Below are 24345 nucleotides of genomic sequence, written 5' to 3'. Positions count from 1 at the left end.
TTTGTCTGATCAGTTATTTAATATTGGAACCAGTAGATATAAGGTGGATTTTATATGTTAATTAAACACTTTTAATTGACTGTAAAGAAGTCTACGCCAGCTTATCTCTGATTACGGACATTGGAATAGAAGTATACTGAAGAGAGATGAGCGTTGTGCGGCAAGTTGTCATGACAACGGACTCCAAGACGACGTAACCGGAAGTGACGTATCGCTAGACCTAGCGACTACGAGAAAAAGATCTAGGACTCCGGAGGCGGAAGTGACGGAGTGGGAGTTCAGGTTGCTATGGTAACCCGGCGGTTTCCGAACATGACGCCAGGTGGAATCAATTTGGAATCTGGCTGTGATTTGCTATTTAAATCTGGATGTGTGGTGCAGTGAGTATTCAGCCTCGAAAAAGACTCCAGGAATAGGAGTTGAAACGCGTCGGCGTATTCCATCTGTGACTGGCATTTACGGTGGTCTGCACTTCTAAGAACCAGAGGACTTTCCAGCTCCAGCCCGGGCGGTTTTGGGATTTAAAAGAACTTGTTTGAGAACTTTTTTGGGTTCTCAAACCCTCTGGTAATTGCTCTGCATATCTCTTTGTGGCTGTCACATTTTGGAGAATCATTCTGCACATTTTTACCCTACCTGTTTATTGTGTTATGTCCATGTTCCCCGATATGTGTCATTAAAAAACTTTATTGCACATGTGGTTCCCCTCTCCCCTCTGTTTTACATGCTACTACATTGAGAGGAGGAGGAGTGAGGAGTAAGAACCTGGACTTTCACGGTGACCTTAAGGGTTGTATGTTTTGTTTTTTTATTGCATGCAAGCACTTTATGCATTCATTTATGCACTGTTACTAGGTGCCTGTTGGTACCCGCAGCCTAATTTGTTTATTGTTCATTCATTTCTGGTGCTCTGGAGAGGCACTTATCCTGGTTGCGGGGGCTATTGTGCAGCCTTGTTTTAGACTGCGCGACACGTGGATAAAACTAGACAGATTCTTTGTTATACATTCCCTGCATACCCCTTTTCTCTTTTCATATGCAGATGAGGGTTCCAGCCAACTTTGGCCCACTGCTTGGATGACATCACTGTATGCAAATACATCTTCTGCAGACCTTCCCCCAGGAATGCTTGTACTAGTTGTTGCATTTGGTTTGTTGTTTGGGGGTGCTTCAGTATTAGGCAGCCTTCTGCCCTCCCATGTTCATCTGAAAATATGTGTTCTCCCTGCAGTTGTTGTCCCCAGATGAGAGTTCCCTTGTGCTGCCTCAGTTGAATCTCCTTTACTTGACAGAGATGTGCCTGAGCAGCGGCCCTCCCCAGCCCTATCCCAAATCATACTTATTTTGCATAGGAGATATCATGGTAATGAAGACTGTTATCCCAGGGTGAGGTTCATTCATTGCATTCTGGGTATGCTGACCCCTGTGATTTCCCCAAATGTGGGAAACTTGACTGCATTATTTGTGGTAGTGGGGGACTGTGTTTGTGCTTTCCTCTGGTCAGCTCTGGTAAAAGTCAGATTTCTTTGTCTCAGATCTTCCTCTAGCCTTGTTCTTCTTTCGAGAGTTCCCTTGTGCTGACTCAGTTGGATCTCCTTCACTTGACAGGGAAGTGCCCGAGCAGCGACCCTACCCAGCTCTAGCCCAACTCCTACTTACCTGCCAGGTGAGATACTATGATCATGAAGGTGTTCTCCCAGGGCAAGGCTCACCCATTGCACTCTGGGTGTGCTGCTCTTGCGATTTCCCCAAATGTGGGAAACTTGACTGCATAATTTGTGTTTCCCCTGGTCGGCTCTCGTATAATTCAGATGTCTTTGTCTCAGGTCTCTCTCCAGCCTAGTTTGCTGTCTGTTTCCACTTCTCTTTTCTTGAGCCGCTCCCTTCTATGCCCTTGCGCACTATTATGACCTCTCCTGTCTGCTTACTTTGTGCCTTCCAACGTCAATGCAAACTACAGGTAGTGCTGCAGGGCCCACACCCTTTTACATGCTTTACAGAGCAGCTCTGGAGCTGTTACAGTGCCCAGCTGCTGCAAGAAATCAGCTTGAATGCTTCAGGGGCTGGGGCATAGCCAACATGAGCCCCACACCGAAGGAGGGTGGAGGTGTTTAATGTGAATTAGGGGTCATCCAAGCGCCGCAAAAGGCCGCCATGCCCTGCACATCCCTTTTTTCTTTTCATATGCAGACGAGGGTTGAAGCCAACTTTGACCCACTGCTTGGATGACATCACCATATGCAAATCCATCTGCTGCAGGCCTTCCCCCAGGAATGCTTGCACTAGTTGTTGCATTTGGTTTGTTGTTTGGGGGTGCTTCAGTATTAGGCAGCCTTCTGCCCTCCCATGTTCATCTGAAAATATGTGTTCTCCCTGCAGTTGTTGTCCCCAGATGAGAGTTCCCTTGTGCTGCCTCAGTTGAATCTCCTTTACTTGACAGAGATGTGCCTGAGCAGCGGCCCTCCCCAGCTCTATCCCAAATCATACTTATTTTGCATAGGAGATACCATGGTCATGAAGATTGTTCTCCCAGGTTGAGGTTCATTCATTGCATTCTGGGTATGCTGACCCCTGTGATTTCCCCAAATGTGGGAAACTTGACTGCATTATTTGTGGTAGTGGGGGACTGTGTTTGTGCTTTCCTCTGGTCAGCTCTGGTAAAAGTCAGATTTCTTTGTCTCAGATCTTCCTCTAGCCTTGTTCTTCTTTCGAGAGTTCCCTTGTGCTGCCTCAGTTGGATCTCCTTCACTTGACAGGGGGGTGCCCGAGCAGCGACCCTCCCCAGCTCTAGCCCAACTCCTACTTACCTGCCAGGTGAGATACTATGATCATGTAGGTGCTTCTCCCAGGGCAAGGCTCACCCATCGCACTCTGGGTGTGCTGCCCCTGTGATTTCTCCAAATGTGGGAAACTTGACTGCATAATTTGTGTTTCCCCTGGTCGGCTCTCGTATAATTCAGATGTCTTTGTCTCAGGTCTCTCTCCAGCCTAGTTTGCTGTCTGTTTCCACTTCTCTTTTCTTGAGCCGCTCCCTTCTATGCCCTTGCGCACTATCCTGACTTCTCCCGTCTGCTTACTTTGTGCCTTCCAACGCACAATGCGAACTACAGGTAGTGCTGCAGGGCCCACACCCTTTTACTTGCCTTACAGAGCAGCTCTGGAGCTGTTACAGTGCCCAGCTGCTGCAAGAAATCAGCTTGAATGCTTCAGGGGCTGGGGCATAGCCAACATGAGCCCTACACCGAAGGAGGGTGGAGGTGTTTAATGCGAACTAGGGGTCATCCAAGCGCCGCAAAAGGCCGCCATGCCCTGCACGCCCCTCTTCTCTATTCATATGCAGATGAGGGTTGAAGCCAACTTTGACCCACTGCTTGGATGACATCACCATATGCAAATCCATCTGCTGCAGGCCTTCCCCCAGGAATGCTTGCACTAGTTGTTGCATTTGGTTTGTTGTTTGGGGGTGCTTCAGTATTAGGCAGCCTTCTGCCCTCCCATGTTCAACTGAAAATATGTGTTCTCCCTGCAGTTGTTGTCCCCAGATGAGAGTTCCCTTGTGCTGCCTCAGTTGAATTTCCTTTACTTGACAGAGATGTGCCTGAGCAGCGGCCCTCCCCAGCTCTATCCCAAATCATACTTATTTTGCATAGGAGATACCATGGTCATGAAGATTGTTTTCCCAGGGTGAGGTTCATTCATTGCATTCTGGGTATGCTGACCCCTGTGATTTCCCCAAATGTGGGAAACTGGACTGCATTATTTGTGGTAGTGAGGGACTGTGTTTGTGCTTTCCTCTGGTCAGCTCTGGTAAAAGTCAGATTTCTTTGTCTCAGATCTTCCTCTAGCCTTGTTCTTCTTTCGAGTTGCTCCCTCGGTGTGGGGCTCATGATGGCTATGCCCCAGCCCCTGAAGCATTCAAGCTGATTTCTTGCAGCAGCTGGGCACTGTAACAGCTCCAAAGCTGCTCTGTAAGGCAAGTAAAAGGGTGTGGGCCCTGCAGCACTACCTGTAGTTTGCATTGTGCGTTGGAAGGCACAAAGTAAGCAGACAGGAGAAGTCAGGATAGTGCGCAAGGGCATAGAAGGGAGCAACTCAAGAAAAGAGAAGTGGAAACAGACTGCAAATTAGGCTGGAGAGAGACCTGAGACAAAGAGATCTGAATTATACGAGAGCCGACCAGGTGAAACACAAATTATGCAGTCAAGTGTCCAACATTTGGGGAAACCGCAGGAGTAGCACACCCAGAGTGCAATGGGTGAGCCTTGCCCTGGGAGAAGCACCTTCATGATCATAGTATCTCACCTGGCAGGTAAGTAGGAGTTGGGCTAGAGCTGGGGAGGGTCGCTGCTCGGGCACCCCCCTGTCAAGTGAAGGAGATCCAACTGAGGCAGCACAAGAGAACTCTCGAAAGAAGAACAAGGCTAGAGGAAGATCTGAGACAAAGAAATCTGACTTTTACCAGAGCTGACCAGAGGAAAGCACAAACACAGTCCCTCACTACCACAAATAATGCAGTCCAGTTTCCCACATTTGGGGAAATCACAGGGGTCAGCATACCCAGAATGCAATGAATGAACCTCACCCTGGGAAAACAATCTTCATGACCATGGTATCTCCTATGCAAAATAAGTATAATTTGGGATAGAGCTGGGGAGGGCCGCTGCTCAGGCACATCTCTGTCAAGTAAAGGAGATTCAACTGAGGCAGCACAAGGGAACTCTCATCTGGGGACAACAACTGCAAGGAGAACACATATTTTCAGATGAACATGGGAGGGCAGAAGGCTGCCTAATACTGAAGCACCCCCAAACAACAAACCAAATGCAACAACTAGTGCAAGCATTCCTGGGGGAAGGCCTGCAGCAGATGGATTTGCATATGGTGATGTCATCCAAGCAGTGGGTCAAAGTTGGCTTCAACCCTCATCTGCATATGAATAGAGAAGAGGGGCGTGCAGGGCATGGCGGCCTTTTGCGGCGCTTGGATGACCCCTAGTTCGCATTAAACACCTCCACCCTCCTTCGGTGTGGGGCTCATGTTGGCTATGCCCTAGCCCCTGAAGCATTCAAGCTGATTTCTTGCAGCAGCTGGGCACTGTAACAGCTCCAGAGCTGCTCTGTAAGGCAAGTAAAAGGGTGTGGGCCCTGCAGCACTACCTGTAGTTCGCATTGTGCGTTGGAAGGCACAAAGTAAGCAGACGGGAGAAGTCAGGATAGTGCGCAAGGGCATAGAAGGGAGCGGCTCAAGAAAAGAGAAGTGGAAACAGACAGCAAACTAGGCTGGAGAGAGACCTGAGACAAAGACATCTGAATTATACGAGAGCCGACCAGGGGAAACACAAATTATGCAGTCAAGTTTCCCACATTTTGGGAAATCACAGGGGCAGCACACCCAGAGTGCGATGGGTGAGCCTTGCCCTGGGAGAAGCACCTACATGATCATAGTATCTCACCTGGCAGGTAAGTAGGAGTTGGGCTAGAGCTGGGGAGGGTCGCTGCTCGGGCACCCCCCTGTCAAGTGAAGGAGATCCAACTGAGGCAGCACAAGGGAACTCTCGAAAGAAGAACAAGGCTAGAGGAAGATCTGAGACAAAGAAATCTGACTTTTACCAGAGCTGACCAGAGGAAAGCACAAACACAGTCCCCCACTACCACAAATAATGCAGTCAAGTTTCCCACATTTGGGGAAATCACAGGGGTCAGCATACCCAGAATGCAATGAATGAACCTCAATCTGGGAGAACAATCTTCATGACCATGGTATCTCCTATGCAAAATAAGTATGATTTGGGATAGAGCTGGGGAGGGCCGCTGCTCAGGCACATCTCTGTCAAGTAAAGGAGATTCAACTGAGGCAGCACAAGGGAACTCTCATCTGCGGACAACAACTGCAGGGAGAACACATATTTTCAGATGAACATGGGAGGGCAGAAGGCTGCCTAATACTGAAGCACCCCCAAACAACAAACCAAATGCAACAACTAGTGCAAGCATTCCTGGGGGAAGGCCTGCAGCAGATGGATTTGCATATGGTGATGTCATCCAAGCAGTGGGTCAAAGTTGGCTTCAACCCTCGTCTGCATATGAAAAGAAAAAAGGGATGTGCAGGGCATGGCGGCCTTTTGCGGCGCTTGGATGACCCCTAATTCACATTAAACACCTCCACCCTCCTTCGGTGTGGTGCTCATGTTGGCTATGCCCCAGCCCCTGAAGCATTCAAGCTGATTTCTTGCAGCAGCTGGGCACTGTAACAGCTCCAGAGCTGCTCTGTAAAGCATGTAAAAGGGTGTGGGCCCTGCAGCACTACCTGTAGTTTGCATTGACGTTGGAAGGCACAAAGTAAGCAGACAGGAGAGGTCATAATAGTGCGCAAGGGCATAGAAGGGAGCGGCTCAAGAAAAGAGAAGTGGAAACAGACAGCAAACTAGGTTGGAGAGAGACCTGAGACAAAGAGATCTGAATTATACGAGAGCCGACCAGGGGAAACACAAATTATGCAGTCAAGTTTCCCACATTTGGGGAAATCGCAAGAGCAGCACACCCAGAGTGCAATGGGTGAGCCTTGCCCTGGGAGAAGCACCTTCATGATCATAGTATCTCACCTGGCAGGTAAGTAGGAGTTGGGCTAGAGCTGGGTAGGGTCGCTGCTCGGGCACTTCCCTGTCAAGTGAAGGAGATCCAACTGAGTCAGCACAAGGGAACTCTCGAAAGAAGAACAAGGCTAGAGGAAGATCTGAGACAAATAAATCTGACTTTTACCAGAGCTGACCAGAGGAAAGCACAAACACAGTCCCCCACTACCACAAATAATGAAGTCGAGTTTCCCACATTTGGGGAAATCACAGGGGTCAGCATACCCAGAATGCAATGAATGAACCTCACCCTGGGATAACAGTCTTCATTACCATGATATCTCCTATGCAAAATAAGTATGATTTGGGATAGGGCTGGGGAGGGCCGCTGCTCAGGCACATCTCTGTCAAGTAAAGGAGATTCAACTGAGGCAGCACAAGGGAACTCTCATCTGGGGACAACAACTGCAGGGAGAACACATATTTTCAGATGAACATGGGAGGGCAGAAGGCTGCCTAATACTGAAGCACCCCCAAACAACAAACCAAATGCAACAACTAGTACAAGCATTCCTGGGGGAAGGTCTGCAGAAGACGGATTTGCATACAGTGATGTCATCCAAGCAGTGGGCCAAAGTTGGCTGGAACCCTCATCTGCATATGAAAAGAGAAAAGGGGTATGCAGGGAATGGCGGCTTTTTGCGGCGCTTAGATGACCCTTAGTTCGCATTAAACACCCCCACCCTCCTTCGGTGTGGGGCTCATGTTGGCAATGCCCCAGCCCCTGAAGCATTCAAGCTGATTTCTTGCAGCAGCTTGGCACTGTAACAGCTCCAGAGCTGCTCTGTAATGCAAGTAAAAGTTTGTGGGCCCTGCAGCACTACCTGTAGTTTGCATTGTGCATTGGAAGGCACAAAGTAAGCAGACAGGAGGAGAAGTCAGGATAGTGCACAAGGGTATAGAAGGGAGGGGCTCAAAAAAAAAAGAAGTGGAAACAGACTGCAAACTAGGCTGGAGAGAGACCTGAGACAAAGAGATCTGAATTATATGAAAGCCAACCAGTGGAAACACAAATTATGCAGTCAAGTTTCCCACATTTGGGGAAATCACAGGGGCAGCACACCCAGAGTGCAATGGGTGAGCCTTGCCCTGGGAGAAGCACCTTCATGATCATAGTATCTCACCTCGCAGGTAAGTAGGAGTTGGGCTAGAGCTGGGGAGGGTCGCTGCTCGGGCACCCCCCTGTCAAGTGAAGGAGATCCAACTGAGGCAGCACAAGGGAACTCTCGAAAGAAGAACAAGGCTAGAGGAAGATCTGAGACAAAGAAATCTGACTTTTACCAGAGCTGACCAGAGGAAAGCACAAACACAGTCCCCCACTACCACAAATAATGCAGTCAAGTTTCCCACATTTGGGGAAATCACAGGGGTCAGCATACCCAGAATGCAATGAATGAACCTCAATCTGGGAGAACAATCTTCATGACCATGGTATCTCCTATGCAAAATAAGTATGATTTGGGATAGAGCTGGGGAGGGCCGCTGCTCAGGCACATCTCTGTCAAGTAAAGGAGATTCAACTGAGGCAGCACAAGGGAACTCTCATCTGCGGACAACAACTGCAGGGAGAACACATATTTTCAGATGAACATGGGAGGGCAGAAGGCTGCCTAATACTGAAGCACCCCCAAACAACAAACCAAATGCAACAACTAGTGCAAGCATTCCTGGGGGAAGGCCTGCAGCAGATGGATTTGCATATGGTGATGTCATCCAAGCAGTGGGTCAAAGTTGGCTTCAACCCTCGTCTGCATATGAAAAGAAAAAAGGGATGTGCAGGGCATGGCGGCCTTTTGCGGCGCTTGGATGACCCCTAATTCACATTAAACACCTCCACCCTCCTTCGGTGTGGTGCTCATGTTGGCTATGCCCCAGCCCCTGAAGCATTCAAGCTGATTTCTTGCAGCAGCTGGGCACTGTAACAGCTCCAGAGCTGCTCTGTAAAGCATGTAAAAGGGTGTGGGCCCTGCAGCACTACCTGTAGTTTGCATTGACGTTGGAAGGCACAAAGTAAGCAGACAGGAGAGGTCATAATAGTGCGCAAGGGCATAGAAGGGAGCGGCTCAAGAAAAGAGAAGTGGAAACAGACAGCAAACTAGGCTGGAGAGAGACCTGAGACAAAGAGATCTGAATTATACGAGAGCCGACCAGGGGAAACACAAATTATGCAGTCAAGTTTCCCACATTTGGGGAAATCGCAAGAGCAGCACACCCAGAGTGCAATGGGTGAGCCTTGCCCTGGGAGAAGCACCTTCATGATCATAGTATCTCACCTGGCAGGTAAGTAGGAGTTGGGCTAGAGCTGGGTAGGGTCGCTGCTCGGGCACTTCCCTGTCAAGTGAAGGAGATCCAACTGAGTCAGCACAAGGGAACTCTCGAAAGAAGAACAAGGCTAGAGGAAGATCTGAGACAAATAAATCTGACTTTTACCAGAGCTGACCAGAGGAAAGCACAAACACAGTCCCCCACTACCACAAATAATGAAGTCGAGTTTCCCACATTTGGGGAAATCACAGGGGTCAGCATACCCAGAATGCAATGAATGAACCTCACCCTGGGATAACAGTCTTCATTACCATGATATCTCCTATGCAAAATAAGTATGATTTGGGATAGGGCTGGGGAGGGCCGCTGCTCAGGCACATCTCTGTCAAGTAAAGGAGATTCAACTGAGGCAGCACAAGGGAACTCTCATCTGGGGACAACAACTGCAGGGAGAACACATATTTTCAGATGAACATGGGAGGGCAGAAGGCTGCCTAATACTGAAGCACCCCCAAACAACAAACCAAATGCAACAACTAGTACAAGCATTCCTGGGGGAAGGTCTGCAGAAGACGGATTTGCATACAGTGATGTCATCCAAGCAGTGGGCCAAAGTTGGCTGGAACCCTCATCTGCATATGAAAAGAGAAAAGGGGTATGCAGGGAATGGCGGCTTTTTGCGGCGCTTAGATGACCCTTAGTTCGCATTAAACACCCCCACCCTCCTTCGGTGTGGGGCTCATGTTGGCAATGCCCCAGCCCCTGAAGCATTCAAGCTGATTTCTTGCAGCAGCTTGGCACTGTAACAGCTCCAGAGCTGCTCTGTAATGCAAGTAAAAGTTTGTGGGCCCTGCAGCACTACCTGTAGTTTGCATTGTGCATTGGAAGGCACAAAGTAAGCAGACAGGAGGAGAAGTCAGGATAGTGCACAAGGGTATAGAAGGGAGGGGCTCAAAAAAAAAAGAAGTGGAAACAGACTGCAAACTAGGCTGGAGAGAGACCTGAGACAAAGAGATCTGAATTATATGAAAGCCAACCAGTGGAAACACAAATTATGCAGTCAAGTTTCCCACATTTGGGGAAATCACAGGGGCAGCACACCCAGAGTGCAATGGGTGAGCCTTGCCCTGGGAGAAGCACCTTCATGATCATAGTATCTCACCTGGCAGATAAGTAGGAGTTGGGCTAGAGCTGGGGAGGGTCGCTGCTTGGGCACCCCCCTGTCAAGTAAAGGAGATCCAACTGAGGCAGCACAAGGGAACTCTCGAAAGAAGAACAAGGCTAGAGGAAGATCTGAGACAAAGAAATCTGACTTTTACCAGAGCTGACCAGAGGAAAGCACAAACACAGTCCCCCACTACCACAAATAATGCAGTCAAGTTTCCCACATTTGGGGAAATCACAGGGGTCAGCATACCCAGAATGCAATGAATGAACCTCACCCTGGGAGAACAATCTTCATGACCATGGTATCTCCTATGCAAAATAAGTATGATTTGGGATAGGGCTGGGGAGGGCCGATGCTCAGGCACATCTCTGTCAAGTAAAGAAGATTCAACTGAGGCAGCACAAGGGAACTCTCATCTGGGGACAACAACTGCAGGGAGAACACATATTTTCAGATGAACATGGGAGGGCAGAAGGCTGCCTAATACTGAAGCACCCCCAAACAACAAACCAAATGCAACAACTAGTGCAAGCATTCCTGGGGGAAGGCCTGCAGCAGATGGATTTGCATATGGTGATGTCATCCAAGCAGTGGGTCAAAGTTGGCTTCAACCCTCGTCTGCATATTAAAAGAGAAAAGGGGCATGCAGGGCATGGCGGCCTTTTGCGGCGCTTGGATGACCTATAGTTCGCATTAAACACCTCCACCCTCCTTCGGTGCGGGGCTCATGTTGGCTATGCCCCAGCCCCTGAAGCATTCAAGCTGATTTCTTGCAGAAGCTGGGCACTGTAACAGCTCCAGAGCTGCTCTGTATGGCAAGTAAAAGGGTGTGGGCCCTGCAGCACTACCTGTAGTTCGCATTGTGCGTTGGAAGGCACAAAGTAAGCAGATGGGAGAAGTCAGGATAGTGCGCAAGGGCATAGAAGGGAGCGGCTCAAGAAAAGAGAAGTGGAAACAGACATCAAACTAGGCTGGAGAGCTCTTCTGTCTATATTTTGCAAACCTGCTCTTGTCCTCTCCAGCTGCTCCATGTAGATTTGACGTCTGGAAAGGTGCATAACCCACTGACAAGCAGGCACACTCCTGCATGAGTTTTCTCTCTCACTAGCTGGATGATACACAATCATTTGCATGTGCTCCACCTCCGACACACCACCCACCCAACCACCCAGTGACCAGAGCCACCCACAAGCCAACTGGCTCCGTGATTTAATTTGCACAGTGTAGTCATCCAGGCAGCATGTCCTTCTCAATGGAAGGATCTCTGGTTCCATGGAATCTTCCACATTGGAATGCTGCGGAATAAAAGGATTTAAATATTCAGCTTGCTAGCATTCAATGTACCTGCGGCTTGGCTTTAGCACATGGGTCTTCATCCTGTGGCCCTCCAGCTGCTGTGAAACTACACATCCCAGCATGCCCTGCCACAGTTTTGCTATTAAGGTATGCTAAAACTGAGGCAGGGCATGCTGGGATGTGTAGTTCCACAGCAGCTGGAGGGTCGCAGGTTGAAGACCCATGTTCTAGCATGCCTGTTCTATGATGCATGTACCGTGATGTCACAATCAGCTTGGAATGGGGTGTCTAGCAGGCATTTGCTGACAGACACTTGAGGGAGACACACATCAGGAGATGCAGCATATCGGAGGTCTTCGATGCCTTTCCAGCAAATGCACACCACCTGCTGCTGGTCTGGACACAAAACAATGCCCACAATCGAAGTCCCAAAATGCCCAACTACAGGATTCATGTAAGTAGTGAATTTAGGAATTAATTTAGAAGTAGGAAATTAAGTTAGTTCACAAGTACATTCAAATTCAGATCTAAAGTCTAGGTAGGCCTCACGTCCTGGCAGCCCCCAGCACTTAAAAATGCCTTGATTAGAGGTAGAGAATTAAATGTAGATAAAAAGTAGACACAAAATAAGACTCCACAGAGCAGTTATCAGGTGTCTTTATCAATTGTTGCATTTAAAAAATCAAGCAATTAGGGAACACAATGTTGCAACAATGTAACCCTATTTGCAAAATAGTACTGAATAAGTTTGTCGATGTAAGACATTTGCAAAGGCGCATCCAACACACGCTGGAAAATGCAACTGAATCTGTTTTTGGAGGCTAGAATAGGAAATGTGCATCGGTCCTACAAGTACTGAAAGCTCTTCTACCATCTCCCTTTTCTGAAAAGCCATTTAATATATGGTTCCCAGATAGGGGACATATCAGATATTGCCTTTCAAAAGCAGCAAATATCATACCACTTCTATTGCCATCAAAGATAAACATTGATTGTTTTCAGATATTGGATTGAAAAAGCAGTCTTTATTGACATAAAGAAGCAAAAAAACATACATAAACATTACACACATAAGTACTGTGTTGCAGCACAGATAAAACACAATACAAATGCTGTCGGTATAGTACAGTTCAAGAACTACAGCACAGGCCAGCCTACACTATAAATCATGAACTGCACTATACATTTAAACAATACAATAATACAACAGTTAATAAGGCTATGTGTGTGGAGTGTAAGAGGGTGAGGGAATCACAAGACCGAAGCTTTATTGTAACACAGACACACATAAGGGGAGGGGCAATAAATAGAAAGGTATCCTTTACTATAGAATGTAGTCCAATCCGACCTCTGTGCTCTTCCACAACTGAAAAACGGATAGTGTTCCCAAGCCTTCCATCCTGGAATATCTTTGGTCTTTCGCCAATGAAGAAAACAATCCCTCCCTCCAGCAGACCCTTCAACCACGATACAAGATCACAGCCAAAATGCCGAGAAGCGACTACACTTGAGCTTAACAAAAATGGCTAAAACTTAGTTGAGGAAAGTGCAGTGGACCAAAACATAAGCTGACACAATCATGGAGAATGTGCCAGCATATATGCTCTTCTATCTATATTTTGCAAACCTGCTCTTGTCCCCTCCAGCTGCTCTATGTAGATTTGACGTCTGGCAAGGTGCATAACCCACTGACAAGCAGGCACACTCCTGCATGAGTTTTCTCTCTCACTAGCTGGATGATACACAATCATTTGCATGTGCTCCACCTCCGACACACCACCCACCCAACCACCCAGTCACCAGAGCCACCCACAAACCAACCGGCTCCGTGATTTAATTTGCACAGTGTAGTCATTCAGGCAGCATGTCCTTCTCAATGGAAGGATCTCTGGTTCCATGGAATCTTCCACATTGGAATGCTGCGGAACAAAAAGGATTTAAATATTCAGCTTGCTAGCATTCAATGTACCTGCGGCTTGGCTCTAGCACATGGGTCTTCATCCTGTGGCCCTCCAGCTGCTGTGAAACTACACATCCCAGCATGCCCTGCCACAGTTTTGCTATTAAGGTATGCTAAAACTGAGGCAGGGCATGCTGGGATGTGTAGTTCCACAGCAGCTGGAGGGTCGCAGGTTGAAGACCCATGTTCTAGCATGCCTGTTCTATGATGCATGTACCGTGATGTCACAATCAGCTTGGAATGGGGTGTCTAGCAGGCATTTGCTGACAGACACTTGAGGGAGACACACATCAGGAGATGCAGCATATCGGAGGTCTTCGATGCCTTTCCAGCAAATGCACACCACCTGCTGCTGGTCTGGACACAAAACAATGCCCACAATCGAAGTCCCAAAATGCCCAACTACAGGATTCATGTAAGTAGTGGATTTAGGAATGAATTTAGAAGTAGGAAATTAAGTTAGTTCACAAGTACATTCAAATTCAGATCTAAAGTCTAGGTAGGCCTCACGTCCTGGCAGCCCCCAGCATTTAAAAATGCCTTGATTAGAGGTAGAGAATTAAATGTAGATAAGAAGTAGACACAAAATAAGACTCCACAGAGCAGTTATCAGGTGTCTTTATCAATTGTTGCATTTAAAAAATCAAGCAATTAGGGAACACAATGTTGCAACAATGTAACCCTATTTGCAAAATAGTACTAAATAAGTTTGTCGATGTAAGACATTTGCAAAGGCGCATCCAAAACACGCTGGAAAATGCAACTGAATCTGTTTTTGGAGGCTAGAATAGGAAATGAGCATCGGTCCTACAAGTACTGAAAGCTCTTCTCCCATCTCCCTTTTCTGAAAAGCCATTTAATATATGGTTCCCAGATAGGGGACATATCAGATATTGCCTTTAAAAAGCAGCAAATATCATACCACTTCTATTGCCATCAAAGATAAACATTGATTGTTTTCAGATATTGGATTGAAAAAGCAGTCTTTATTGACATAAAGAAGCAAAAAAACATACATAAACATTACACACATAAGTACCGTGTTGCAGCACAGCCAAAACACAATACAAATGCTGTCGGTATAGTACAGTTCAAGAACTACAGCACAGGCCAGCCTACACTATAAATCATGAACTGCACTATACATTTAAATACAATAATACAACAGTTAATAAGGCTATGGGTGTGGAGTGTAAGAGGGTGAAGGAATCACAAGCCCGAAGCTTTATTGAAAGACAGACACATATAAATGGAGGATTAATAAATACAAAGATATCCTTTACTATAGAATGTAGTCCAATCCGGTCTTTCAACTCTTCCACAACTGAAAAACGGATAGTGTTCCCAAGCCTTCCATCCTGGAATATCTTCAGTCTCTCGCCAATGAAGAAAACAATCCCTCCAGCAGACTCTTCAACCACGATACAAGATCACAGCCAAAAGGGCGAGAAGCAACTACACTTGCGTTTAACCAAAATGGCTAAAACTTAGTGAAGGAAAGTGCAGTGCACCAAAACATAAGCTGACACAATCATGGAGAATGCGCCAGCATATATGCTCTTCTATCTATATTTTGCAAACCTGCTCTTGTCCCCTCCAGCTGCTCCATGTAGATTTGACGCCTGGCAAGGTGCATAACCCACTGACAAGCAGGCACACTCCTGCATGAGTTTTCACTCTCACTAGCTGGATGATACACATTCATTTGCATGTGCTCCACCTCCGACACACCGCCCACCCAACCACCCAGTCACCAGAGCCACCCACAAGCCAACTGGCTCCGTGATTTAATTTGCACAGTGCAGTCATCAAGGCAGCATGTCCTTCTCAATGGAATAATCTCTGGTTCCATGGAATCTTCCGCATTGGAATGCTGCGGAACAAAAATGATTTAAACATTCAGCTTGCTAGCATTCAATGTACCTGCGGCTTGGCTCTAGCACATGGGTCTTCATCCTGTGGCTCTCCAGCTGCTGTGAAACTACACATCCCAGCATGCCCTGCCACAGTTTTGCTATTAAGGTATGCTAAAACTGAGGCAGGGCATGCTGGTATATGTAGTTCCACAGCAGCTGGAGGGTCGCAGGTTGAAGACCCATATTCTAGCATGCCTGTTCTATGATGCATGTTCCGTGATGTCACAATCAGCTTGGAATGGGGTGTCTTGCATGCATTTGCTGACAGCCACTTGAGGGAGACACACATCAGGAGATGCAGCATATCGGAGGTCTTCGATGCCTTTCCAGCAAATGCACACCACCAGCTGCTGGTCTGGACACAAAACAATGCCCACAATTGAAGGCTCAAAATGCCCAACTACAGGATTAATGTAAGTAGTGAATTTAGGAATGAATTTAGAAGTAGGAAATTAAGTTAGTTCACAAGTACATTCAAATTCAGATCTAAAGTCTAGGTAGGCCTCACGTCCTGGCAGCCCCCAGCATTTAAAAATGCCTTGATTAGAGGTAGGGAATTAAATGTAGATAAGAAGTAGACACAAAATAAGACTCCACAGAGCAATTATCAGGTGTCTTTATCAATTGTTGCATTTAAAAAAATCAAGCAATTAGGGAACACAATGTTGCGACAATGTAACCCTATTTGCAAAATAGTACTAAATAAGTTTGTCGATGTAAGATATTTGCAAAGGCGCAAACAAAACACGCTGGAAAATGCAACTGAATCTATTTTTGGAGGTTAGAATAGATGCAGGATCAAGTAGCTCAATGGGTAGGGTATTTGATTAGAATTCAACAGGTTATAGGTTTGAATCCAGGGTATGATAGTTTGAGGTGTTACTTTATTAAATATGTTTATATATTAGTCACACATGGCTTACTTCAGTGGTTTCCAAACTTTTTTGAATCACGGCGCCCTAGAATATCAGAATTTTTTTCACGGCACCACTAGGCCAAAAATTTCTTATTGAGAAATTTAGAAAGAAATATTACATTAAGTTGATCACGTTTATATGTCATCCTAAAGGTCAGTTGTGTGATGAGGGACAAGATTTGATTCTGTTTGGCCACATATTTTATGACTGGCAGCCACCAGCACTGGTTTTGCCTATTATATTGACCATGAATAATTTGAATTGGTCCTGGACCACCAACCCAGGGCACCCCTGCAAGTGTCCCGAGGCACCCCAGGGAGCCACGGCACACAGTTTGGGAACCTCTGGCTTACTTGTACAAATGGCATGTCACCAGTTAGTGCTGACTGCTGATATGCCATTTGCACAAACACGCCATGTGTGACTGTATATGCATTTAAGGAGGGCACCCCGGCAATACCACAAACCATTGAGTGTCAAGTATACTAGATATATCTTCATATCTCATGTGCTTTCTCTGAGACCAATCTTGTTATGCCCCTTCCCCACAAGGCATGCGCCTTTTGTCCATATTGCAAAAATGGGGAGGGGGGGGGGCATATAATTATCTGTCACAGGGCACCAAAAAGTCTAGTTATGGCTCTGGTATGCATTATGTAATCTGGCAGACCATATCTCCAACACTGGCTGGTTGGAATAGAGATCCGGTTATCTATGTGAGCACATGACCATCAACGATTTACTCTCAAACACTAGAAAATGGACAAAAATGGTCCCCTAAACAAATTGGTTAAATTTTGGGTTTAACCAATTTGTGTAATGACCATTTTTGACCACTTTTCTAGTGTTTGGGAGCAAATGGTTAATTGACATTTGCTCCTATACATTACCAGATTTTCATTCCATCCATCCAGACTGGATAGATAGCCTGACAGATAATTGTGTAGTGTACGCCCAGGATAACTGTCAGTTGTGCTTTCTTTTATGACGGCACATAAATGGGTGGGCAGATCCAGAGCAAGCACTGCCCACTCATGCATAGTTGTCAACTGATGTGAAGTTCCAGGGGGCAATCTCAGTTATAAAGAAAAGTATCTGGAAATTGTCCCTAGTTTAAAAAAAAAATAAAAAAAAATTGATCAACTCCATTTATTTAGTATGATATCCCAGGTGATAGGATGCCGGCAGTCAGAACAACATACTTTATTAAATAACACATCTCAAACTACCATACCCAGGATTCAAACCTATAACCTGTTGAATTCTAATCAAACACCCTACCTATTGAGCTATTTGATCCTGCATAAAAATTGTGAACATTATATGAAGCTATTGGTACTTTGAAAAAAAAAGTATCAGCATTACAACGCAGCAGATCCATGCAGTTTGCAGCCACACACTACATGTATCTGCTCAGCCACAATGCTGATTATTTCTTCACAAAGTACAAGGTAAGCTCCAAACAGAATTCTCTAGCTTAGAATTATGCCAAACCTAGAAGTCGGGCCCCCCACCCTGGGATCCCCCAGAGGGAGGCCTGCACCGTCATGCGGCAGGCTTGTCCGTTTTGGAAGCAGGCTGATAGGCAGCCCAGGCTTGCTTCAGTCTGGGCTTGGCAGGTCTGGAAGCATGAGCTTGCTTTGGGTATGCCTGACCTTGGGTACGCTTTACCTTGAGGATGAAAGGGCCAAGGGAAAGTACTTTTAGCCTTCTGCGTGGTAGGAGTCATACTAGGTAGGCAAGCTGTTTTAGCAGTAGCCAGATCAGCTACAATCTTATTGAGGTCTTCTCCAAAGAGAGTGTCTCCCTTGAAAGGAAGCACCTCCAGGGTTTTCTTGGAATCCATATCCACCGACCAGGATCTCAACCAGCTGTATAAAGTATTACCTTGGAACTGGCTCTCCACTCCCCATTATCTGGTTATCATGGCTTCCTCCGCCAGTGTCCAGACTCGCTTGCTGAAGCTCGGCCACTTCTTCCTAGCAGCAGGCTCCTGGATCACTGGGCAGCAGAGGTGCTTGGGAGCCGGAAGGGGGCGGAGCAATCAGGCAGGCAGTTGCAGTGCTGCCCAGCTATCTGTGGTGTGAGAAGAAGCAGGGGCACCCCACCGCTGGCAGTGCTGCAGCTAGCGGTGGTGGCAGCGGCGAGGCTGCTGGGCTGGGTCTTGAAAAAGGTGGAAAGAAGGGTGTTACGGCATGGAATGTACAAACTGCGAGACCCTGCTGGTAGCGCCTTTGTCTATTTAGTAGGAAGGGCACGTAACAGCCGGAGGGCAATGGAGGAAGCCCCTTTAGGGCTGGAGCCCGGCGGCAACTGACTCCGTTGTCTCTGGCAGTTCCGCCCCTGGACTAGAGGAATGGTCAAGAACATGGCAACATTTAATGCCAAAAAATGCAAAATCATACACGTCTCAAAAATACAAAGGCTAACTATAATATTAAGGGCATTATAATGGCAAGAGGAAAGCTATCTAAGTATTACTATTTCAGGTGAGCAATGTAACAAAGCAATAGGAAAGGCAAGTCAGATGCTTGTTTGCATAGGTAAAGAACCAGTAGCAGAAAAAAGTAATACAGGTTGAGTATCCCATATCCAAATATTCCGAAATACGGAATATTCCGAAATACGGACTTTTTTGAGTGAGACTGAGATAGTGAAACCTTTGTTTTTTGATGGCTCAGTGTACACAAACTTTGTTTAATACTCAAAGTTATTAAAAATATTGTATTAAATGAACTTCAGACTGTGTGTATAAGGTGTATATGACACATAAATGAATTCTGTGAATGTACACACACTTTGTTTAATGCACAAAGTTATAAAAAATATTGGCTAAAATGACCTTCAGGCTGTGTGTATATGGTATATATGAAACATAAATGCATTCTGTGCTTAGATTTAGGTCCCATCACCATAATATCTCGTTATGGTATGCAATTATTCCAAAATACAGAAAAATCCGATATCCAAAATTCCTCTGGTCCCAAGCATTTTGGATAAGGGATACTCAACCTGTAATGCCACTGTATAGGTCCTTGGTACAGCCACATTTAGAATCCTGTGTTCAGTTCCAGAAGCCATATCTCAAGTCCTGTTGGAGAAAGAGCACTATATAAATAAATAGTATCAAAATTTGTTTCACGGCACCCCTAGGCCAAAGTTTTTTTTATTGAGAAATTCAGAAAAAAATATAAAATTAAGTAAATTGTGTCTATAGCATGTCATCCTCAGGTTCAGTTATGTTGTGAGGGAATGGTTTTGCCAATTTAATAAAGTATAAATAATTTTAATTGGTCCTGGACCACCAAACTATGCTACCAGTGCAAGAACCCCAGTTTGGAAACTACTGCCATAAAATAAACCTTTTTTGTTTTTTTTAAACTACATGTAATACACCTTAGATCTCAGTTCCTAAAAGGTTTTAAACCCTTGCATACAGTAAACTACACATATTTAAAAATCCTACACCGGGCACAAGTGCTCACGGGCCAATTTCATGGCAGTCTCGGATAGTAGGGCATTGTGGATTCACCAAGGGAATGCTGATGCTGACTCCAAGAAGCCTCTTCAAGATCGCAGGAGCAGAGTCCTCTGCTTCTGCCAAATCCACTGCATGACGCTGGGGCTCTCTTGCAGGAGCCCACACCAGTGGGGGGCACCAGGGGCGGAACTACTGGCAGGGCAGGCAGTGCATTGCACTGGGGCCCCGCCGCACTCAAGGGCCCACAGCCGCCGGCATTACAATGAGTCACAATGACTCATTGTATCATGCCGCAGCCGCACACCAGCGCTCCCGTCAGGTCTGCGTCCTGCGACTCCCGCCGCCCGCCCGTCGTAACGAACAGATCAGGCCAGGGCACTACGGGCAGCAGCCGCAGCACCAGACACGCTGCCGCCTCTGTAACACACGAAGAGGGAGGAGGGTCGCTTGGAGATGAGAGGAGCAGCGGCACGGGCGGGAGGAGGAGGAGGAGGGAGGTGAAGGAAGGAGCCGCAGCAGCGCTTTGTTACTGGTGGAGGCGCTGCTGCTGCTGCCCCTCTGCTTCACTATAGGCTGTCTTCCGAGAACAGCCTATAGTGAAGCAGAGGGGCAGCAGCAGCAGCGCCTCCACCAATAAGACAGCGCTGCTGCGGCTCCCTCCTCCACCTCCCTCCTCCTCCTTCTCTACTGCCCGGGAATCGTCAAGCTGCACGAGGAGCCTGAGCCAGCGGAGAGGGTAAGTATAATTCTTCTTTCTTTCTTTCTTTCTTTCTTTCTTTCTTTCTTTCTTTCTTTCTTTCTTTCTTTCTTTCGTCTCTTTCTTTCTTTGTTGGGACTGCCTGCCGCTATGTGTAAAAAGGGGGAATCTGCCTGCCGCTATGTGTAAAAAGGGGGAATCTGCCTGCCGCTATGTGTAAAAAGGGGGAATCTGCCTGCCGCTATGTGTAAAAAGGGGGAATCTGCCTGCAGCTATGTGTAAAAGGGGGGAATCTGCCTGCAGCTATGTGTTAAAAGGGGGAATCTGCCTGCAGCTATGTGTAAAAAGGGGGACTGCCTGCCGCAATGTGTAAAAAGGGGGAATCTGCCTGCCGCTATGTGTAAAAAGGGGGAATCTGCCTGCAGCTATGTGTAAAAAGGGGGACTGCCTGCCGCAATGTGTAAAAAGGGGGAATCTGCCTGCCGCAATGTGTAAAAAGGGGGAAGCTGCTTGCCGCAATGTGTAAAAATGGGGAATCTGCTTGCCGCAATGTGTAACAAGGGGGAATCTGCCTGCCGTAATGTGTAACAAGGGGGATGCTGTCTGCCGTAATGTGTAACAAGGGCACGCTGTCTGCCATAATGTGTAACAAGGGCAAGCTGTCTGCTGTAATGTGTAACAAGGGCAAGCTGTCTGCTGTAATGTGTAAAAAGTGTACGATGTCTGCCATTATGTGTAACAAGGGCAGGCTGACTGCTGTTATGTGAAAAAAAGTGTACGCTGTCTGCCGCTATGTTTAACAAGGGCAGGCTGTCTGCCGTTATGTGTAAAAAGTGTACGCTGTCTGCCGCTATGTTTAACAAGGGCAGGCTGTCTGCCGTTATGTGAAAAAAATGTACGCTGTCTGCCGCTATGTGTAACAAGGGCACGCTGTCTGCCGTTGTGTAAAAAAGGGGGATGCTGTCTGCCGTAATGTGTAAAAAGGGGACGCTGTCTGCTGTAATGTGTAAAAAGAGGACGCTGTCTGCTGTAATGTGTAAAAAGAGGAATCTGTCCGCCGTAAGGTGTAAAAGGGTCTCTACCTGGTGTAGTGGTGCTACTGTGCGGCGTAATTTGAATAATGGAGACTACTGTGCACCGTTTTATGAATTGGTATTATTTTGTGGCCACACCCCTTAACCACGAAGCCACGCCACTATGTTTTTTTGCGCGCGCCTACGGCGCGCACTGCCCCTGTTTTGCATGCAGGGGTGGGGCTCCAATGCCGTTTCTTGCACACACTGCTAAAATGTCTAGTTACGGCACTGTTGCTAGGTATCCACTTCCCTGAGCAGGCCCCCCTAACCAGATCCTCTCCAGGGGTGAGGGGGTGGACTTGGATGGGAAGGGAAGGGGGGGGGGCCCAAGCCATTTTGTCGCACATGGGCCCACTGCTCGCTAGTTCCACCACTGGGGGGCACGTCTAAAACTCTTCAGTCAGTTCTGGATTCATTCGGACCTGGACTCGTGGGTTTTACAAATAGTGTCCCAAGGGTACAAACTGGGGTTTCAAGAAGTTCCCCCTCACCGATTGTTCAAATCAGCCTTAGTCAGCAGGGAGAAGGTTTTTATTCAAGCCTCTTCGTGGTCCCGAAGCCGGACGGCTCAGTCAGACCAATCTTAAATCTGAAATCCCTTAATTTCTACCTAAAGAAATTCAATTTCAAGATGGAATCTCTCAGGGTAGTGATCTCCAGTCCGGGGGATAAAGGAGATTTCCTGGTTTTGGTAGACATAAAGGATGCCTACTTACATGTTCCTGACACAGAAGAGGTTTTCTTCTAGTGGAATGGCTCTGGAGATCCAGAGTCTGGTCAAACAAATTCTGAAACCAGCAAGAGTGTTAATCCATCAATGCATTCGGTTGCTGGGGAAGATGGTTGCGGCCTACGAGGCCATTCAGTTTGGCAGGCTCCATGCCAGAGTGTTCCAGTGGGACCTGTTGGACAAGTGGTCCGGATCCCACCTACACATGCACCGGAGGATAATACTGTCTTCCAAGACCAGAATCTCACTCCATTGGTGGCTGCACAGTTCTCACCACCTAGAGGGGCGATGGTTTGGGATCCAGGACGGGATCCTAGGGACCACGGATGCAACCCTCCGAGGCTGGGGAGCGGTCACACAGGGGGAAAACATCCAAGGAAGATGGTCAAGTCAGGAAAGTTGTCTCCACATAAATGTTCTGGAGTTAAGGGCCATTTAATAACTGCAGACACAGTACGCACTGGGACGGGTGCCCAGCATCCTCTACGGACTAAGAGAAAAGGATTTACCAGTAGGTATTAAAATCCTATTTTCTCTAAAGTCCTAGAGGATGCTGGGGACTCCGTAAGGACCATGGGGATAGACGGGCTCCGCAGGAGACATGGGCACTTTAAGAAAGACTTTAGTTCTGGGTGTGCACTGGCTCCTCCCTCTATGCCCCTCCTCCAGACCTCAGTTTGATACTGTGCCCAGTGGAGACTGGGTGCTTTTCAGGAGCTCTCCTGAGCTTTCTGACAGAAAGTATTTTGTTAGGTTTTTAATTTTCAGGGAGCACTGCTGGCAACAGACTCCCTCATCGAGGGACTGAGGGGAGAGAAGCAGCCCTACTCTCTGAGTTGCAAGGTCCTGCTTCTTAGGCTACTGGACACCATTAGCTCCAGAGGGATTGGTATGCAGGATCTCACCCTCGCCGTCCGTCCCAGAGCCGCGCCTCCGTCCCCCTCGCAGAGCCGGAAGATAGAAGCCGGGTGAGTATGAGAAGAAAAGAAGACTTCAGAGGCGGCAGAAGACTTCATGATCTTCACTGAGGTAACGCACAGCACTGCAGCTGTGTGCCTTTGCTCCCATACACCTCACATACTCCGGTCACTGTAAGGGTGCAGGGCGCAGGGGGGGCGCCCTGGGCAGCAATATAAACCTCTTTCGCAAAAATATAACATATATACAGCTGGGCACTGTATATATGTATGAGCCCCCACCAATTTTACAGTTTAAGCGGGACAGAAGCCCGCCTCTGAGGGGGCGGGGCTTCTCCCTCAGCACTCACCAGCGCCATTTTTTCTCCACAGCACCGCTGAGAGGAAGCTCCCCGGACTCTACCCTGCTTATACCACGTTAGACAAGAGGGTTGAAAAGAGGGGGGGGGGGGCACATAATTCGCAAATTACATACAGCAGCACTACTGGGCAAACATTAAGTTACTGTTTTATTCCTGGGTTATATAGCGCAGGGGTGTGTGCTGGCATACTCCCTCTCTGTCTCTCCAAGGGGCCTTGTGGGGAAACTGTCTTCAGAAAAAGCATTCCCTGTGTGTGTGGTGTGTCGGTACACGTGTGTCGACATGTCTGAGGAAGAAGGCTATATTAGAGAGGAGCGGGAGCAAATGAATGTGGTGTCTCCGCCGACAGCTGATTGGATGGATATGTGGAATGTTTTAAATGCTAGTGTAAACTCATTGCACAAAAGATTAGACAAGGCAGAAGCTTTGGGACAGTCAGGGTCTCAACCCATGCCTGATCCTATGTTGCAGGGACTGTCAGGGTCTCATAAGCGCCCACTATCCCAGTTTGTTGACACAGATACCGACACGGATTCTGACTCCAGTGTCGATTACGATGATGCAAAGTTACAGCCAAAATTGGCAAAATCCATTCGATTTATGATTATGGCAATAAAAAATGTTTTGCACATCACAGAGTAACCCCCTGTCGCTGACAAGAGGGTACATATGTACAAGGGAAAGAAGCCTGAGGTAACCTTTCCCCCCTCACACGAGCTGAACGAGTTATGTGAAAAAGCTTGGAAATCTCCAGATAAAAGACTGCAGATTTCCAAAAGGATTCTTATGGCGTATCCTTTCCCATCAACGGATAGGTTACGATGGGAATCCTCCCCTAGGGTGGACAAAGCATTAACACGCTTATCCAAGAAGGTAGCCCTCCCGTCCCAGGATACGGCTACCCTCAAAGAGTGTGCTGACCGCAAACA

At 47.3% G+C, this 24345-nt stretch overlaps 17 non-coding genes across 17 annotated transcripts; 5 read left to right on the top strand and 12 right to left on the bottom strand.

Annotated features, from left to right (window-relative positions):
- Positions 1–1335: 1335 nt before the first annotated feature.
- LOC134899120 (U1 spliceosomal RNA) lies at positions 1336–1499 on the top strand. Its single transcript, XR_010172803.1, has one exon. It is a non-coding gene; the product is annotated as a U1 spliceosomal RNA (small nuclear RNA).
- Positions 1500–1651: 152 nt separating this feature from the next.
- LOC134899396 (U1 spliceosomal RNA) lies at positions 1652–1813 on the top strand. The gene has a single exon (XR_010173072.1). It is a non-coding gene; the product is annotated as a U1 spliceosomal RNA (small nuclear RNA).
- A 670-nt stretch (positions 1814–2483) lies between these two features.
- LOC134898930 (U1 spliceosomal RNA) lies at positions 2484–2647 on the top strand. The gene has a single exon (XR_010172619.1). It is a non-coding gene; the product is annotated as a U1 spliceosomal RNA (small nuclear RNA).
- A 152-nt stretch (positions 2648–2799) lies between these two features.
- Positions 2800–2962, top strand: LOC134899601 (U1 spliceosomal RNA). The gene has a single exon (XR_010173254.1). It is a non-coding gene; the product is annotated as a U1 spliceosomal RNA (small nuclear RNA).
- Positions 2963–3633: 671 nt separating this feature from the next.
- Positions 3634–3797, top strand: LOC134898977 (U1 spliceosomal RNA). The gene has a single exon (XR_010172665.1). It is a non-coding gene; the product is annotated as a U1 spliceosomal RNA (small nuclear RNA).
- Positions 3798–4154: 357 nt separating this feature from the next.
- LOC134899541 (U1 spliceosomal RNA) lies at positions 4155–4317 on the bottom strand. Its single transcript, XR_010173212.1, has one exon. It is a non-coding gene; the product is annotated as a U1 spliceosomal RNA (small nuclear RNA).
- A 152-nt stretch (positions 4318–4469) lies between these two features.
- On the bottom strand, positions 4470–4633 carry LOC134898976 (U1 spliceosomal RNA). The gene has a single exon (XR_010172664.1). It is a non-coding gene; the product is annotated as a U1 spliceosomal RNA (small nuclear RNA).
- A 671-nt stretch (positions 4634–5304) lies between these two features.
- Positions 5305–5467, bottom strand: LOC134899581 (U1 spliceosomal RNA). Its single transcript, XR_010173235.1, has one exon. It is a non-coding gene; the product is annotated as a U1 spliceosomal RNA (small nuclear RNA).
- Positions 5468–5619: 152 nt separating this feature from the next.
- On the bottom strand, positions 5620–5783 carry LOC134899049 (U1 spliceosomal RNA). Its single transcript, XR_010172735.1, has one exon. It is a non-coding gene; the product is annotated as a U1 spliceosomal RNA (small nuclear RNA).
- A 670-nt stretch (positions 5784–6453) lies between these two features.
- On the bottom strand, positions 6454–6616 carry LOC134899291 (U1 spliceosomal RNA). The gene has a single exon (XR_010172971.1). It is a non-coding gene; the product is annotated as a U1 spliceosomal RNA (small nuclear RNA).
- A 152-nt stretch (positions 6617–6768) lies between these two features.
- On the bottom strand, positions 6769–6932 carry LOC134899175 (U1 spliceosomal RNA). Its single transcript, XR_010172857.1, has one exon. It is a non-coding gene; the product is annotated as a U1 spliceosomal RNA (small nuclear RNA).
- Positions 6933–7607: 675 nt separating this feature from the next.
- LOC134899476 (U1 spliceosomal RNA) lies at positions 7608–7770 on the bottom strand. The gene has a single exon (XR_010173149.1). It is a non-coding gene; the product is annotated as a U1 spliceosomal RNA (small nuclear RNA).
- A 152-nt stretch (positions 7771–7922) lies between these two features.
- On the bottom strand, positions 7923–8086 carry LOC134899048 (U1 spliceosomal RNA). Its single transcript, XR_010172734.1, has one exon. It is a non-coding gene; the product is annotated as a U1 spliceosomal RNA (small nuclear RNA).
- Positions 8087–8756: 670 nt separating this feature from the next.
- On the bottom strand, positions 8757–8919 carry LOC134899290 (U1 spliceosomal RNA). Its single transcript, XR_010172970.1, has one exon. It is a non-coding gene; the product is annotated as a U1 spliceosomal RNA (small nuclear RNA).
- Positions 8920–9071: 152 nt separating this feature from the next.
- On the bottom strand, positions 9072–9235 carry LOC134899174 (U1 spliceosomal RNA). The gene has a single exon (XR_010172856.1). It is a non-coding gene; the product is annotated as a U1 spliceosomal RNA (small nuclear RNA).
- A 675-nt stretch (positions 9236–9910) lies between these two features.
- Positions 9911–10073, bottom strand: LOC134899424 (U1 spliceosomal RNA). Its single transcript, XR_010173100.1, has one exon. It is a non-coding gene; the product is annotated as a U1 spliceosomal RNA (small nuclear RNA).
- Positions 10074–10225: 152 nt separating this feature from the next.
- On the bottom strand, positions 10226–10389 carry LOC134898816 (U1 spliceosomal RNA). Its single transcript, XR_010172507.1, has one exon. It is a non-coding gene; the product is annotated as a U1 spliceosomal RNA (small nuclear RNA).
- Positions 10390–24345: the final 13956 nt, after the last annotated feature.

The sequence above is a fragment of the Pseudophryne corroboree genome, chromosome 3, assembly GCF_028390025.1.
Source record: "Pseudophryne corroboree isolate aPseCor3 chromosome 3, aPseCor3.hap2, whole genome shotgun sequence".
In the NCBI taxonomy this organism is placed as follows: domain Eukaryota; kingdom Metazoa; phylum Chordata; class Amphibia; order Anura; family Myobatrachidae; genus Pseudophryne; species Pseudophryne corroboree.
Note: the sequence above shows the minus strand (reverse complement) of the source record. Positions and strands in the feature narration are given on the sequence as shown.